Below are 16,659 nucleotides of genomic sequence, written 5' to 3' on the forward strand. Positions count from 1 at the left end.
TGAGAAACACTACTGTTGGGCATGTTTATAAAAAGAAAAGTTTAAATCCAAGCAAAGACTCAACCTCATTCACCCTTGCCATTTCTGGAGCCATAATAGTTTGCACTACATGAGGCACCCCTAAAAGGCAAAAAACGAAATGAATAGTTTTACAGAATGCAGCAGTGTGTAGGAAGCCCAACTTTAGAGGGGAATTATTCTTACAAAGCAAACACACAATTGCACACTGGTACTGACTATTATTCCAGTGTGTCTCTTCTCCCTCAGTTTCTCTACTTCACTTAGCTAATGTGACCCCAATGGATGAATGGGGTGGGGAGGGACAAACAAGAATGTTGTGCAGCTGCTCGATGTACTTTTTGTCAACCATTGACATCATTGGTTGGTATGATGCCCTTGGCTAGAAGGATGGAATGGTGCACAATAAAAACCCATGGCTTTGGGTAACTAAAAGGCAGCCTTGATCTCCCTGTTGTCTTGTTTACAAATGTTGGGCAATTTTTAGGCATTTTTCCAAGGCACCGCTGACAAAAAAAACAGAAAGGTGCCCCAGGATGCCTGGATGTGTTCTGGGTGTGCCTTTAGTGTTTTTCAGGGGTACCCTAGGAAAATAACTAAAAATGTACCACCCTGGTTGAAAAATATGCGCTAGAGTAAGCAAATGAGACTTTTAAGCTAAAATCCTTAAATGCAGTTCATGAAATGTGTATAAGAGCAAGCACGGCGCCTATTTAATTGAATGGGTAATGTAAATTGAACAGTCACAGCATAGGTATGATCTGGCAAGTACACAGGTAAGTATGAATGGCAAAGCTCTTTTATGAATAAGACAAACCTTCTGACTGGCTTATGGCAGTAAAAAGAAGTGTATGATAGAAAGTATGCATATTTACCAAGGGGCATATTCATATTCAGCGAATGTGACATTGACCAAACTTTCACCATATGAAAATCATTCACTATATATTAAAACACCAGGAAGATTCACCTGCAGTGAATGTTTGGCTAATGTTTTATTCATTGCTTTATAAATATTCCCATTTTCTTAAAAATATCCAATAGAGTGTGGAAAGAATAAACCTGTCAGGCTTCTCATTGGGGATATTTTCCCTTGTTTTCTGTCTGGTAGACACAATAGGAAGAAGAATTTTGTGTAAATTCTTTTTTTTTTTTTTGTAAATCTCTTCTTGTGCTTTCTCTACTATATGTATATATTTTGGCTTTTAAGTAAAATGGAGCCAGACATATGAAAGGATAAACTAAGCTCGGCATATGACCTATTCAAGAAACTGTGGTGTCACCAAAATGTTTGGCATAAAAAGGAAATAACACCATTATGCTGGAAGCTAATTGAAATGGAGGTAATACTATTTTACAATAATGAAGCAAAACGTTCTCAGTCTTCTTTGATAAGCTGAGTGGCATACCGGTTGAAAAGGTGCAGTAGATGAGATGTGCAGAGCGGCATTATCCTATGTACCCAGGCTGGTGTGATGATGCACCCCTGGGGATTGTTTCTCTTACAGCTTGGGCTTACAAGAACTGAGTTGAATGACACTGGGAATCATTTAACCTGGACAACTGCCAGCATCTAGCGGCACAGAAGAAATACAGAGGGGGACGACTCTGGATCAAAGATGAGAACTGTCATAAAAGCTGCTTTTTATTTTTACATGCCATGCCATTCTTCATTTTTTGTTTACTGGATTTTAACCTGGTAATGTAATTTCAAAGGTAATTTTCAATATTTATTTAAAATATTAGCTGTGAATACTGACCCAAAGATCCTTCTTCAGGCATTCCCTGTTATAGGGTGACATTGTTCTGCCTCTCTCTATCACATGGGTTTTTCATAATTTTTTTCTATTGTATGTTTTTATTCATCTTTTCCATACAGTTCATCAATACTTAAGAAGAGATATCACTTTTAATTTCCTTTTTCCTTAACTTTTTCTTCTTCAGAACATATTCTCTCTCTATATTCTCATTTTGATCAGAATTTTTCTTATTTTTGGTCTGTCTGCTTCTTTTTCTTTTAGGTTTCCTAACTCCATTTACATTTAATATTCCCCCATTTTTGGACTCGTGTACTTCTGTCTTTTTTTTTAGCCTGACTATGTAAGTATGAAACTACTTTAATAAATCAGAAAGACCAACATCTGTTGAAATGGAAAAATGCAACTAGTGATGAACAAACTCATACATTTTATAACTTGTTTACAGAACAATAAGACAGAAGAAGAAGGGAAACAAAAGAAAGAGGAAGGGGTGGTAGATATATAAAACGATAGAATGGAAATTAATAGAATGACATCTTGAAAAACTCAGGAAATGGAAATGATACAAATTCAGTTGATTTTTCTAGAATCTTAAAGACAAGGAGTAGGGGAACCGCACCAAAGAAATTAAAAAAACAGAGACTAGTGTAGGTATACAGGTATGAGACGAGGAAGGGGAAGACACCCCTAAAATATGGGAAGCATGTACTGTAAAGGAGAGGGGAAAAATATTAACCTCTTATGATTAGATCTAAATAAACATAAGGGAAATGTTTTGGAGAGGGGGCTTACCTTATTGTTATTTTATTTGATTAGATCAGTGGAATAAATATGAAAACTGAGACTGAATCCTTGCAGAAAGAAAATGGGACAACTGAGACATAATTATTAGGGCCCTTTACAAATGTAAAGCATTTAAATGAAAAAAGCCTAACTGAACATTACATTTTTTGTGAAATTGGTGAAAAATGAATTCCACAATTTGGGCTATGATAAGAAATCAAATAGGAAATATAATTTGTCAAGTAATGAGATACAGGCATTGTGAGATCGAAATCCAATGATTAATTAATTCATGATATAATTAACCCTGCAGATGGGAGAGGAAACATAGTTATAGTTAGGGATAAATATTTGACTATGGGAGTTGTGTTACCTAAACTGGAGAGTGCAAATATTGGTGCAGCTCTGCATAGAAACCAATCAGCTTCCAGATATTTTGTTAAAGCTTAATTGAACAAGCTGAAGTTAGAAGCTGACCATGCACAGCTGCACAAGATTTTGCACTCTCCAGTTTTAGTAAATTAACTTCTATTTGCCATACTACTACAAAACAAATGAACATATATTGAGAGAAGAAGTCGCAGTAATTTTTTTACAGGCATTTCAGAAGGTTTTTTAAAAAGACTTAGGTTGTAAATTAATCTAAAAACGTAGTACAAATTTCTGTTAAATCGCAAATGATTGTCACATTTTATGCCTTGTTTAAAATACATAAAAACAAGGAGACACCTCCAGAATTATAGATTTGTGAATGTTAAGACTATTTGTAAAGACACTTCTATCTTATATTGAAGACTTAAAAGTTTTGTTACAAAACAAATCTACTTATCTCAAGGAATACACTTCTAGCATGTCTAGAGGTTGAATCCATATACAGCAATACTGAACATCGATAAGGCTTGGGATCTTGTGCTTCTTTTTCTTAAGAGGAGTGATATTCAATTTCAGAAACATTTTCGGTTCATGTTGTATTCATTAAAATTTGTCCAAAAACATAATTATCTACTCCCTAATGAGTGGGTTTACAAACAGGCACTAGTAAGAGCAATTGGGACTTGGGTACTCACCATTGTGAACTTGTTTCTTTTTTGTGAAGCCTATGTATTATTGTGGGTCCGTTTTATTGATGATAGTTTTGTTTCATGGGAAGCTTCCAAGGAAACGTCTAAAACATCTGTAAGTATGCCGAATAAGAGCAATACAGGCATGATTTTAGGAGTGAGGTGGATGTGAAGAAGTTGCATTTTCTGGACCTTACCATTTAAAAAGATTCAAATGTAACCCAAAAAACAAAATATACAGGAAACTGACATCAATCACTGCTCAACACATGCAGTATTTTAAAAGTTTAAAAAAGTAGAAATGGAAATCAGAAGGGCTAAGAGACCAGTTCTGACAGGCTCAAAATTATGCCAGAAAAACTTGCAAAAACACTTGGTTGACTTGTTTACAGCTGCTGTCATTACCGTCTATGGGGCCAAAAACGCCCAATTCTACTTCAAATGAAGCTTATGTAGATTTTGGAGTGGAAGTAAAAATAAATAGGTGGAACGTGGATACAGTTTAGCCTAACTTCATATGGATTTTTTTCCAGGATTACCTGGTCTCCAACAAAACTTTAAGTTACAACGGTGTTGCCCTTAGCAAAACATACTTTTCCTGTTTATTACCTTTCTAAATTTATGTTCAGGTTAGAAAGGCTGGTATGTGTGGACATGTGTGTGGGATCTCAATGGGCAGGCTTTTTACTTAAAATATCCATTACAAATTAACATTTTAACCTTATAAAGACCCTATATAAAAGCTCATATAGGGGCGCACCGACCTAGTGCATTACCACTAAAAACATTTGTTAAAATATTAAAAAGTATATATTATACTCACAAAACAGGTGTGAATGCACACACATCAACATGATATACATGAAATCTCTAAGGTAGCCAAGGTACTGCGCGATGCTGAATGGCACGCAGTGTACCGCATAGAACTGTTATGGCTAGGCTTACGCGTTTCGTACCTTCCTCAGAGCCAAGAATTGCTGCTTAACTGTGTGCTTAACCAGGATTTTTGTGTTTACTTTCATGTGCTCTTACTAAGTGATGGGCTGGATTTTATTTCCTGCTTGGCAGGGAAACAAAATCCAGCACATCCCCGCTGACAGGACGGAACTCTGCATTGTTTACATATGCAGAGCTCTGTCCAGTGTGTCTCCTTGCTGATCAGTGGGTGTCGGCGGTCACCCATTAGCCGGCATCCGCTGATCGACTTCTGCTGTGGCTAATCACAGCAGGAGCGGTGTGCGGCCCCTATATATATATACGTTATTCTGCGCAGAGCGGCCACCCTGTAGCAGTAAACCCGGTTCTTTTAACGGTGGTTAAAAGAATTATAAAATAGATTTTAAAAATAAAGTATTTTCTCCATCCTAGACTCTTACAGGTGTGTTGGATGTCTGCTTCTCTGCTGCTCTATAAAGTAATGATGTTAGGGATGGCAGGTAGAACCGCAGAACATTGCGTCACATTGGGGTTAATTTACTAAAGGCACAAAGGGTATTACTCTGGAAATTGCACAGTGCAAGAGAATTTTCCCTAGAGCTAAGTGAATGAAGGGAAATTTCACTTTGCAAAGAATACCCAATTACATAAAATGATAAACACAAGAGAAATTAAAAAAACAGCATTTGTTTGCTCATGATTGGATGATGGAAGGCAACAGAACTTCGCCTCATTTACTAAGCTCTGGGAAAATTCTCTTGCAAAGTGAACAGTCTATTTGCCTTTAATAAATCAACCCTCATGGCCCCATAAACAGTTTCTTTTTTTAACACAAAGGGTTTTTCCCAGTCGATTATGCTAAAATTTAAGTTAATCTTCAGATAGTACTTAGTATAAATCTTTGATTCAGCACTGCGAATATCATGCTTGCATTCAGCTTAAAAATAGCTTGGCTGTGAGTGAAGTCTCATGACCAATGGATTATTAAGAAAGACAGTGGTATGTAAAATCTGATTTGGAAGCTGTACAGGATTATTTGTCTTGCCAGTGTGGTAAAATGAGCCTGGTGTCTGAGTTTATTCCTGCGTTGTGGGCTAAGAGCTCTGACATATAGACTAGTGCTTTGGCTAGCCACATCTTACCTAAAATAGCAAGCAGGACTAGTGCATGTGGAACACATGACAAGATATCATCACGTCAGTGAACTTCTGCAGTGTTTTCTTGTGGTCGCAGTAACTATGGTATGTCTAGATACATGTCTGTTTCTCAGAAGTGAAGCATTCTTTCTGTTAATTAGTCACATCATTTCTTTTAAAGGAAAATGTTACATGTACAAAATGGCAAATACGAGCGTGTGTAATGTGTACCATTTGCCTGTCTGCCTGCCTGGTGGCAATTATCTTTAATGCTTTTTATAAAATGCAAATAGTTCAGCGCTAAAATATATAAAACACCATATAGTGAACATGTAATTTATGAATCGTGATTGCAAGAAGCTTCATATACATATAGTCACAAAAAAATTGTGAACATTCCAAGATGATATGTTAGGATAAGGAGTCCCACATGCCGTAATGGTAGTTAAAAGCAGGATGGAGTAGGTTTCACCAGCCAAACCTCATGCTGGGCTTATCAGATATTGTGTGACCCCCTAGCTAAGAGTGGTCAACTTGTGCTTTGTTTACAACAACAAAGCCAATGTCCCAGAGCATCGATTATCCTCCCCTGTCTCTGGGTATAGTGGCACCACAGGGAACTAGGCCCTCAGTGATCCTGTTTTCCAGCAGGGATCAATCCATATTAAGAGGCATGTAATAAAAGGTAATCCACATAGTGTGATATTGTATAAAAAGAACCAATTTATTAAAAGATTAGCACTCACATAAGTAGGAATATTAACCACTTGCCAACCGCCCCACGACTATCTACGGCGGCGGTCAGCCCCTCACAGGCAAAGTGACGTAGGCCTACGTCGCTAGCCTGTGAGGCTCTAGGGAGCGAGCGCGCGCCGCCGGAGGCGCGCTCCCGCTCGGTCACGGATCCCCCCGCGCGTGTGCCCGGCAGACCCGATGTCCGCCAGGCACTCGCGATCGTCCGTTACACCGTGAGAAAGGCAGGCTGCTAATGTAAACAAAGGCGCCTTTCATTCTTCCCTGTGTAAGAATGGAGATCATACGGTTCTGCTATGTAGGACCGTTGATCTCTGTTCTTACACATCAAGCCACATCCAATCACAGTAAGAAACACGCCCCTAGGGACACACTTAACCCCTCCCTCTCAAAAAAAATTAACTCCTTCCCTGCCAGTGTCATTTTTACAGTAACAGTGCATATGTATAGCACTGATTACTGTAGTAATGTCACTGGTAACCCCAAAAGTGTCAAAAATGTCAGTCAAGGGTCCCATCTGTCCGCCGCAATGTCGCAGTCCCGCAAAAAAAAAAATTGCAGATCGCCGCCATTACTAAAAAAAAACACCAAAAATGACAGAAATCTTTCCCTTAGTTAGTAAACGCAATAACTTTTGCGCAAACCAATCAAAATATGCTTTTTGCGATTTTTTTTTTACCAAACATATGTAGCATAAAACAAATTGGCCTAAAATGTTAAAAAATTTTGATTTTTACATATTTTTTTTTGGGAATTTCATATAAAAAAATGCGAAAAATATTGTTATTTTTGCAAAATTTACGCTCTTTTTTTATTTATAGCGCATGATCAAAAAATCGCACAGGTGATCAAATACCACCAAAAGAAAGTGTGTGGGAAAAAAAGGACGTCAAATTCGTTTAGGTACAGCGTCGCACGACCGCACAATTGTCCGTTAAAGTCACGCAGTGCCGAATCGCAAAATAGGCCCTGGTCAGGAAGGGGGTAAAATCTTCCGGGGCTTAAGCGGTTAAAAGCATGTACAATGCCAAAAGCTCCTTTTCCTCTGGAAAGTAAGATGGCCGACCGTCATTCACGCATGCATGGTAGCGTGTGTGGGTGGCTCTGCCCTACGCCTTCCATCACATACAACGTCATCAGGGGCATGCACACACGCAATTACCAAGCCTTTATATGCAACAAATGGACCCGGGAGGATAATCGCGATTGGCCCATCAATTCTGTGAGGGGACGGCTCAACCACTTGACATATGGCTGAGTTCACAGATCAGCCCACTGCTGCAGCCTCATCTTGTCACTTGCTATATAGTTGCAGTCTGATCACAGGGGGGTGACTAAGGAAATGTTTCTTCCTGTCTGCAGTCAATTTATGACATCATCTCAGTCTTGGTAAAGTCACCTGACTGGAGTTCAAGAACTGCCTTTTATTCATAAATTGTATGGGTCTTGAAAAAAATGTTACTGTGACATGTCAGGAATTCATTCATGCTTATTAGGTCCACTTTAATGTCCATTTTTAATTTATTTGTTTTGTTCCATTTATTGTTTGCTATTTTCTTCTACAAGCAGACTTTGCCATTCATTGTATCTTCTATTGCAGCTCAGGGCCATACCAGTGCCTAACGTTGCTCACTGCACTGTGTATTCTGCAGCTTCTAAATATCTAACAAACCACAAGAATGTCCATTCCCAGAAAGTGTGATTTTTACATGATGACTGTCTGCTGCTGACAAACTGCTTCTATTTATATCGCTAATGCTTGTCACCAGTTATTATTGGTTATTTTACAAATGACAAGTTGGAGCTATTTCTAAACGGTTGACTATTTCCTTTCCTAATGCCTGGGAGTCCACTTCAAAGTAAATATTCCATGGTATTTGATTATGTTTCCATTATATCGGAAATGAAAAGTCCTTAATTTCATCAGATCAGAGCTATAGGATGCCAGCTAGCTGCCTTTTAAAGGGCCATGTCATTTAAACTATGTTTTGCTCAAGCATGAGCATATTTTATATACATTTGTTTTGCTGAACAACAATTAAATATGAGAACGCTTTCATGAGCTTTCTCTCTGTTTTTGTAGATAAATATATAGTAAAATCCTTCTCTGACTTGGGATAGGATGTGGCTGCAGGCAGGCGTAGCATCTAAAAAAGGCGAGTAGTATTGTGTGCTAAACCATCACCATACAAATACGAGCAAGAATATAATTGTGATTGGGAGTGGGGGATTTAAACTGTTTTTAATGTGGCCCAAATTGGGCTTTAAGATGACCCGTGACACCTGTAGCATGTACCTATGATTAAAGGTTCTGCAAAGAAAGAGCACAGCAAAGGCTTTTTTACTTTCTGACTGTTTTCCTAAAGTTAAAACTATTTTCAAACCTGCGTAAACAGAGCAATTATGTCTTTAGTTCCTTCACTAATGTGTGCATATGTGAGCTTAAGCTATTGAGCTCTCTAAACAATAAGCTGTTTATTTAGGCTGCCATTATTGACCTTCCTCTATTAGATTGTAGTTTCCTGTACAATTCTGGCCTAATTCCAAAAATGTTAATTAGTTAATTTGGCCACACATTATATGCGTTCTTATTCAATTTCCTTTAGATTTACCTTTAACTATGTAGTACAAGGGCCTGCCTGATTGCATACAAATTGAAAATATTTCGGTTTGACCTCATATTATGTGGTTTTGGTAAATCTAAAGGAATATTGTACAAGTTGTATAGAATTGTACAATGTATGGCCAGCTTTAGCTGCTCCCTTTGTCTAAGGGAGAGGAGAAACAGTTTTACTTACCTGATCCCCTATTCCCCCAACAGGTGGCACTTCACTATGCTCCACTGGTAGACTTGCCCTCAGCATCTACATGTCCAATGCATGGCTATGGCCACTGCTTTGGTCATCATTATGTCAGAATCCTAGATCACTGGAGCATGGGTAGGAGAACATTGCAGAGATTGGTTCAGCAGGGGGAGGCGATAAGGATCGGGTAAGTACATTTTCTTTTATTGTTCACCTAGACCTAAATGAACAAATAACTCTTGCGGTGCAGGCGCAGTCCCACTGCAAGGGATAATTAATTTAGTTTACTGGAGTTGGGCTTCAAAATTATACTAAACACACATTGTCCCTTCTATTTGTGTCTGTGGATGATGACACTGTAATTTTTCTCCAAATCGATATACAGCTGTCACATGACCCAGATTTTTCCCAGGGAAACATAAGCAGGAGGAGCTTTTAGTCCTCTGCTGCTGGTCACATGTTCATAAAAAAAACAGCCTTTGAGACACAGTAAGAAATAAATAAATAATATCAATAAACTGTTTTAAATTATCATACAAATATATATTTGAACTCAAATATTTAATATTTTTTTAAAATAACATGGTGTGGGCAGATTTCTGTCAGTCACAGGCTGTGTCACACCCCTTTAGCCTGTGTCTTAGGTGAAGCCTCCAATAACCTACATGTAATATCCCACCCCTATTGTGTTTAGCTGGTTAGTGGGCATGGGGGAAGAGAGAGGGAGTGGGCTGTCATTTACTACTGTGTATGCGCCCACTTGTGTGACTCTAATCACATTGGCTTCTCAGATGTGATAGGGAGGAAATGTTCAGCATGGAAACTCACTGAAAACTGAGCATGTGCAGAGCTGCCATTAAAACTGCAAAATGCATAGCTGAATTGGGAGACAAACACAGAAGGTGAAGATAGAGAACAGCAGGATCAATCAGGTTTTTTGCAGAATACAGAAAATTAACCTCATAGTGACTAATTGAGTATAAACAGCATGTAATACACCATTTATTGTTTTTTTTTTTTTTTTTAGATGTGGGTTTAGTGACACTTAAAATACCTTGGGGTTTGACCGTGGAAAAACCAAGTTGCAAGGTAATGTGTATGTATAGCCAAAACTTTTCTTTAGGTTTTAGATGGGGTATAGAAAGAGTAAAACCACTATGGGATTAGATTTTAATGTTTGGGTCACATTGAAGAGATTTCCCTTGACTTCCTGTTCCAGATATGCAACCAGATGGGAGAGGAAATCCCACCAAAGTGAGAAGAATTCACTTTTTAGACAGATAGCAACACAACCGGTTTCCAGATGGCAACACAACCGGTTTCCATATCGAAAGATTTCTTCGAAAGTCTTGTTTTGGCAACTCTAAAATTAATTATTTTTTGTCTCAGTGACAATGATCACCAGAACAAATAGGGTGAATCTGAACAGGAACACAGACAGAAATACAATATGGACATCCTTTCTATACATTATTCAAAATTAAAAACAAAAAACTTTTGACTATAAATACACTCTTAGTCCCAGTGACATTAGAACCCCTGCTCTACATACTTGTTTCAGGTCAGTGACTCTAATTAGACCAGTCATTCTCAACCAGTGTTCTGTAGGACCCTAGGGTTCCTACAGAGTTTTCTAGAGGTTAAGGTTGAGCTGTGGCTGTTTGACCTTCTATTTTATACAAAAAGAGTTCCCCTTAAGGTATGGGACTATAAATGCCGCTGGACACTGTGTACTATGTAAAAAATAACTTTATTGATACAAAGGGACATGTAGTGAAAACACAATATAGAGAGAAACACAAATACACATACAGGGCATTAAAATTGCATGCATTTGACAGAGCGAATACCGAACCGAGATGTGGACACTTAGGTACATAGGGCAATCGTGGAACCGGAACCGACCCTACGCGTTTCGGGAGTGAAAGCCCTTCCTCAGGGGTCACCCAAAGTTACCAGATAGAGCACCTAGTGTATCTAGAAAAGTAAAGCGATTTAGTAAATTGTAAAACAGATATCTGTGTAGTTGCATATCGCCTAGTGTATCTAGGAAAACAGAATTGCTTCGATATACTTTCAAACAGACATTTGTACAACTATATATACACAGGCCGACAATTGTAAACTCTGTCTTTCGATATCAGCTCTATGAGGATCGACCTACCCTTTGTGTCCAACCAGGGGATTGGATCGGTCTGTCGGATAAAAACGGTATTGCTACCGTATGGAGGGATGCCCAAGTTTTCCCAGAGCCCGGACAGGGCATAGAGCTCCGTAAGAGTATGAAGAGTATAGTAGCAGTAGCTGCCCCAGCATCAACAAGTACTTAAAGCGATTCAAAAATATTGGCATATGTTGAGTTGCGACCCTAGTATCAGCCCACATATTACACAGAGACCGGCCATTACGTACCGTAGAACTAAAGCCTTGAAAGACTACCTCACACGGAGTGAATTTGTTGGCAAATACCGAAAAGACCCCTGTAAAAGATTTGGAACATTCACATGTGGAGGGTGCAATTACTGCCAGTACATCAACAGAGACTCTAATATTCGTCTCCCCAACGGTAAGATATTTAAGGCACATCACTTTGTTAATTGCAAAACGGCAGGGGTGGTGTACTTACTCTCTTGTCCATGTGGGTCCTACTATGTAGGGAAAACCCAGCTGCCCTTTCACAAACGTATTTATCGACATGTATCAAGTATGCAAAAACGTGATCCGGATCTGCCACTGGGCAGACATGTACGAGATATGCATACAGGTATTCCTCCGGTTCCAAAGTTTCTCGCTCTGGATAGGGTCCACCCCAGTCCCCGTGGTGGGGACTGGAATAAGACCCTTCTACAGCGGGAAACTCGTTGGATCCTGGACTTAAATGCCACCACAGCCCCGGGCCTAAACGATGTGATCAGTTTCAGGCCATTTCTGGAGGGCTTTTCTTCGGGTGGCTGGGAACAATGATCATGTTTATACTTCCAACTAAGAGTAAGTACACACAAAAAAAAAAAAAAACCCCCAACAAAATCTCTCCTCTTTCCCCTCCCCTCTTACATTCCCTTTAAAATAGGCTGTACTGCCCACTAGATTGCCCATGTAGATGCTCTGGGGTTGAGTTTAACATCATTATACAACTCGGTGGGGTTATAGGTCGGTTCTATGACACAATATTTATGTTCAGAATTCCTTATTAAGATAGCCTGACATTACTATGATATCTATACTGTACATCTTATCCTATGTGATGGTGGTTTATCCAAAATTTCTATCATATATTTTATATGTACCATAATATAATATACTCATACAATATGCTATGTATTTTCTGTGCAACAACTGACATGATTTGACCTAATTATATGCAGGGTTTAATACTATCCTATACGATGGACTTATGGTCCCTTCTGGCTAATATATGATGAAAAACATGCTTTTGGTTATGTATATAAGCTTTGTGTAGTTTCTGTATATTGTCTGTAACATGTAATTGAGAGACCAATACTGTGCCACCGCGATGGACAAGCACATTATTTTTTACATTTTTTCGTCTGGGGTTTTTTCCTTCCTGCCCACCAATGTCCTGCTCTTTTTATCTGCTTCCTTTTCTCTTTCCCCCTCTTTTCTCTCTTCCTTCCCTTTTCTTCCTTTTCTTTCTTTCGTTCCATCTCATCTCTCTTCTCCCATATTTTTCTTGCTTATTCTCCCATGTTTACCAGCGTTCTGCTGGCTTCACTCTTGCTGCCTTGTTGACTGCAGGCTCCCCCGGCGCGGGTAGGGGGCGCTAGTCGTTCTGGCTCCCCGCTTACTCCAGCTCTCTTCCTGAGTAGCTGGTTTCCCGCGTCGGTGCCCGTGGAACGCGGACCCGGCCTCTCCTTCCGGGATGGGCGGGGCCCGCGCTCTCCGGGCGGATGACCAGATAGGCTCTCAGGACCGCTCGCACTGACGTCATGCGTCGCCACTGCGCAGGCGCTGGCGTCATGCGAGGATCTATAAATAGTCTGGGCTTATGACTATCCGCAGAGGATGCCAAGCCCATTAACACCCAGGGACAGTAAGTACTAGAACTCTCTCTACTGCATGTCATCGGTTCACTAACCTGGCTTCTTATTACTTTGGTTCTTATTGTACTTTTGCATGCTTTTGACCTGCACCATTTGTCTTATGTCCTGTATTACTATTTAGCATACAATTCCCCACTCACCACACCATCCCCCCTTTTTCCTCTAGCATTCTCCTTACACAATTTTCTTTTCCAATACTTATGATTTATCACTCACTGCCTGGGATTTAAACCTGGATTGCTCACGTGTATTTGACAATATGTTTATGGCATACATCAATGTGGACAGCTTGAGTTAATTTCCTCTTTGACTACCTGGAAGTCATGTCAGTGTGAAGATATAGCACACTGTTATGCTGCACATTATGAACGAATTCAGGCACCTGCACGCCCATGCCCTCCATTATGCGCATGTCTTATGCATTCGAATCCCATGCACTTTGTTTGTATTTCCAATTTTTGTTGCACTATTATGTGTGGTGTATGGTTCTCTTGGTTTCTTTGCACGAACCTGGGATGTTGATTTCACCACACCTCCCTCTTTTTCCCTTATTTGCACTTTTTGTAATTTATTGGGGCTCTAATAGCCTCTATACCCCTCCTTGATATTTTTCAGACCACCTTCACAATGCTGACCACGCCAACATAAGATTTATATCATATCTACTTTATTTGACCTTTTGGTCACATTCACTTCATATACTCAAGGTAAATATCTTCATGGTCCTTAAAGGGGTCTAAGTCAAATTCACAGGGAATCACTGTTCCTAGTTATTCCAACCCTTGGTGTTGTACTTCTATATTCTTTGCATTAGGTATCACAAATGTTTATACCCTTCTACATGTGAGCGGTCCATGTTGAGCCACTACTGACTGGTCATCGTGGTGCCCTGTCGATCCCTCCGGGCAGCTACTGCTACTATACTCTTCATACTCTTACAGGGCTCTATGCCCTGTCCGGGCTCTGGGAAAACTTGGGCATCCCTCCATACGGTAGCAATACCGTTTTTATCCGACAGACCGATCCAATCCACTGGTTGGACACAAAGGGTAGGTCGATCCTCATAGAGCTGATATCGAAAGACAGAGTTTACAATTGTCGGCCTGTGTATATATAGTTGTACAAATGTCTGTTTGAAAGTATATCGAAGCAATTCTGTTTTCCTAGATACACTAGGCGATATGCAACTACACAGATATCTGTTTTACAATTTACTAAATCGCTTTACTTTTCTAGATACACTAGGTGCTCTATCTGGTAACTTTGGGTGACCCCTGAGGAAGGGCTTTCACGCCCGAAACGCGTAGGGTCGGTTCCGGTTCCACGATTGCCCTATGTACCTAAGTGTCCACATCTTGGTTCGGTATTCGGTCTGTCAAATGCATGCAATTTTAATGCCCTGTATGTGTATTTGTGTTTCTCTCTATATTGTGTTTTCACTACATGTCCCTTTGTATCAATAAAGTTATTTTTTACATAGTACACAGTGTCCAGCGGCATTTATAGTCCCATACCTTAAGGGGAACTCTTTTTGTATATACTGATCAGGGATGATGGCCGCTGTCACTGGGCACCGAGCATGAGAATACTTTCTATCCTTGACCTTCTATTTTAGGGTGTGTACATGATTCCAGGAATAGCAATACTTGGCAATGCCAGTAGCATGACTCCACTGTAAAAGGGGCATTCTTCCTACTAACCACCAATATAATAGGCATTTTTGCGATTGACACCCGAAAAATTGGTTTTAATAAGGGTTCCTTGAGACCAGAAAACTATTTTAGGAGATTCTTTGGGGTAAAAAAGGTTAGAAAGGTTGCCAGACAAAACTACCCTTAGATGACAGAAAGTGGTGATATATATATATATATACAGCAGGTAAAAATTAGTATTGAACATGTCAACATTTTTGTAGGTAAATATATTTCTAAATGTGCTATTGAGATGAAATATTCACCACATGTCCGTAACAACCCATGCAATCCATACATACAAAGAAACCAAACCAAATAAGTTAGGAAATTAACTTATGTGTAAAAAAAATGGCATGACACAAGGAAAAAGTATTGAACGGAAAGTGAAAAAAGGCATGGAAAGCCAAGACACCAGCTGAAATATATTAGTTATTAGAAAGCAATCCTGCCCCTTGTCAGTGCAAATTAATATCAGCTGGTTCAGCTTCAACTGATGGCCTTTAAAAAGGTGTCACACAAGAAACATCTCATGATTGGTAAAAGCAAAGAGCCCTCTCAAGAGCTTTGCAACCTTATAATTGTAAAACATACTGATGGCATTGGTTACAGACGGATTTCTAAATGTTCCATGAGCACTGTTGGGGTTGAAAATCCGGAAGTGGAAAAAACATAATTTCCCCATAAACCGGCCACAACCAGGTGCAGAGGAGTGAAAAGAATTATCCAATGTGTTGTTCAAGAGCCAAGGACTAATTGTGAAGAGCTTCAGAAAGACCTGGAATAAGCAGGTACAATTGTTTCCAAGAAAACAAGAAGTAATGCACTCAACCACCATGGCCTGTATCCACACTCACCCCATAAGACTCAATTGCTAAAGAAAAAGCATATTAAAGCTCATTTAAAGTTTGATGCACAACATTTAGACAAGCCTGTGAAATACTGGGAGAATATAGTCTGGTCAAAATTGAGCTATTTGGATGCCACCATGTTTGGAGGTCAAATGCCACTGCACATTACCCCAAAAACGCAATACCAACAGTAAAGTTTGGAGGTGGGAGCATCATGTTGTGGGGCTGTTTTTTAGCATACGGTATACAGCAAACCTCATGCCATTGAAAAAAGGATGAATGGAAAAATGAACCAAGACATTCTCGATAAAAGTCTGATGCCATCTACCAGGATGATGAAGAGGGAACGAGGGTGGACACTTCAGCAAAACAATGATCCCAAAACAAAAAGCCAAGGAAACTCTCAATTGGTTTTAGAGAGAGAGAATAAAGCTGTTAGAATGGCTCAGACAATCACCTGTCTTAAATCCAATAGAAAATCTAAAAAAAGAACTAAAGATCAGAGTTCATAGAAGAGGCCCACTGAACCTTCAGGATTTGAAAACTGTTTGTGTGGAAGAATGGACCAAAATCACCCTTGAGCAATGCATGCAACTAGTTTCTCCATACAGAAGGCGTCTTGAAGCTGTCATTACCAACAAAGGAGTTAGAGTGAAGTATTAAATACATTTCAGTTAGCGTGTTCAATACTTTTTCCCTGTGTAATTCCATTTTATTACAGATAACTTAATTTCTGAACTTATTTGTTTTGGTTTCTTCATATGTATGGATTGTATGGGTTGTTACCGATGTGGTGCATTTTTCA

The sequence above is a fragment of the Pelophylax lessonae genome (assembly GCF_965119305.1).
Source record: "Pelophylax lessonae genome assembly, chromosome: 5".
In the NCBI taxonomy this organism is placed as follows: Eukaryota; Metazoa; Chordata; class Amphibia; order Anura; family Ranidae; genus Pelophylax; species Pelophylax lessonae.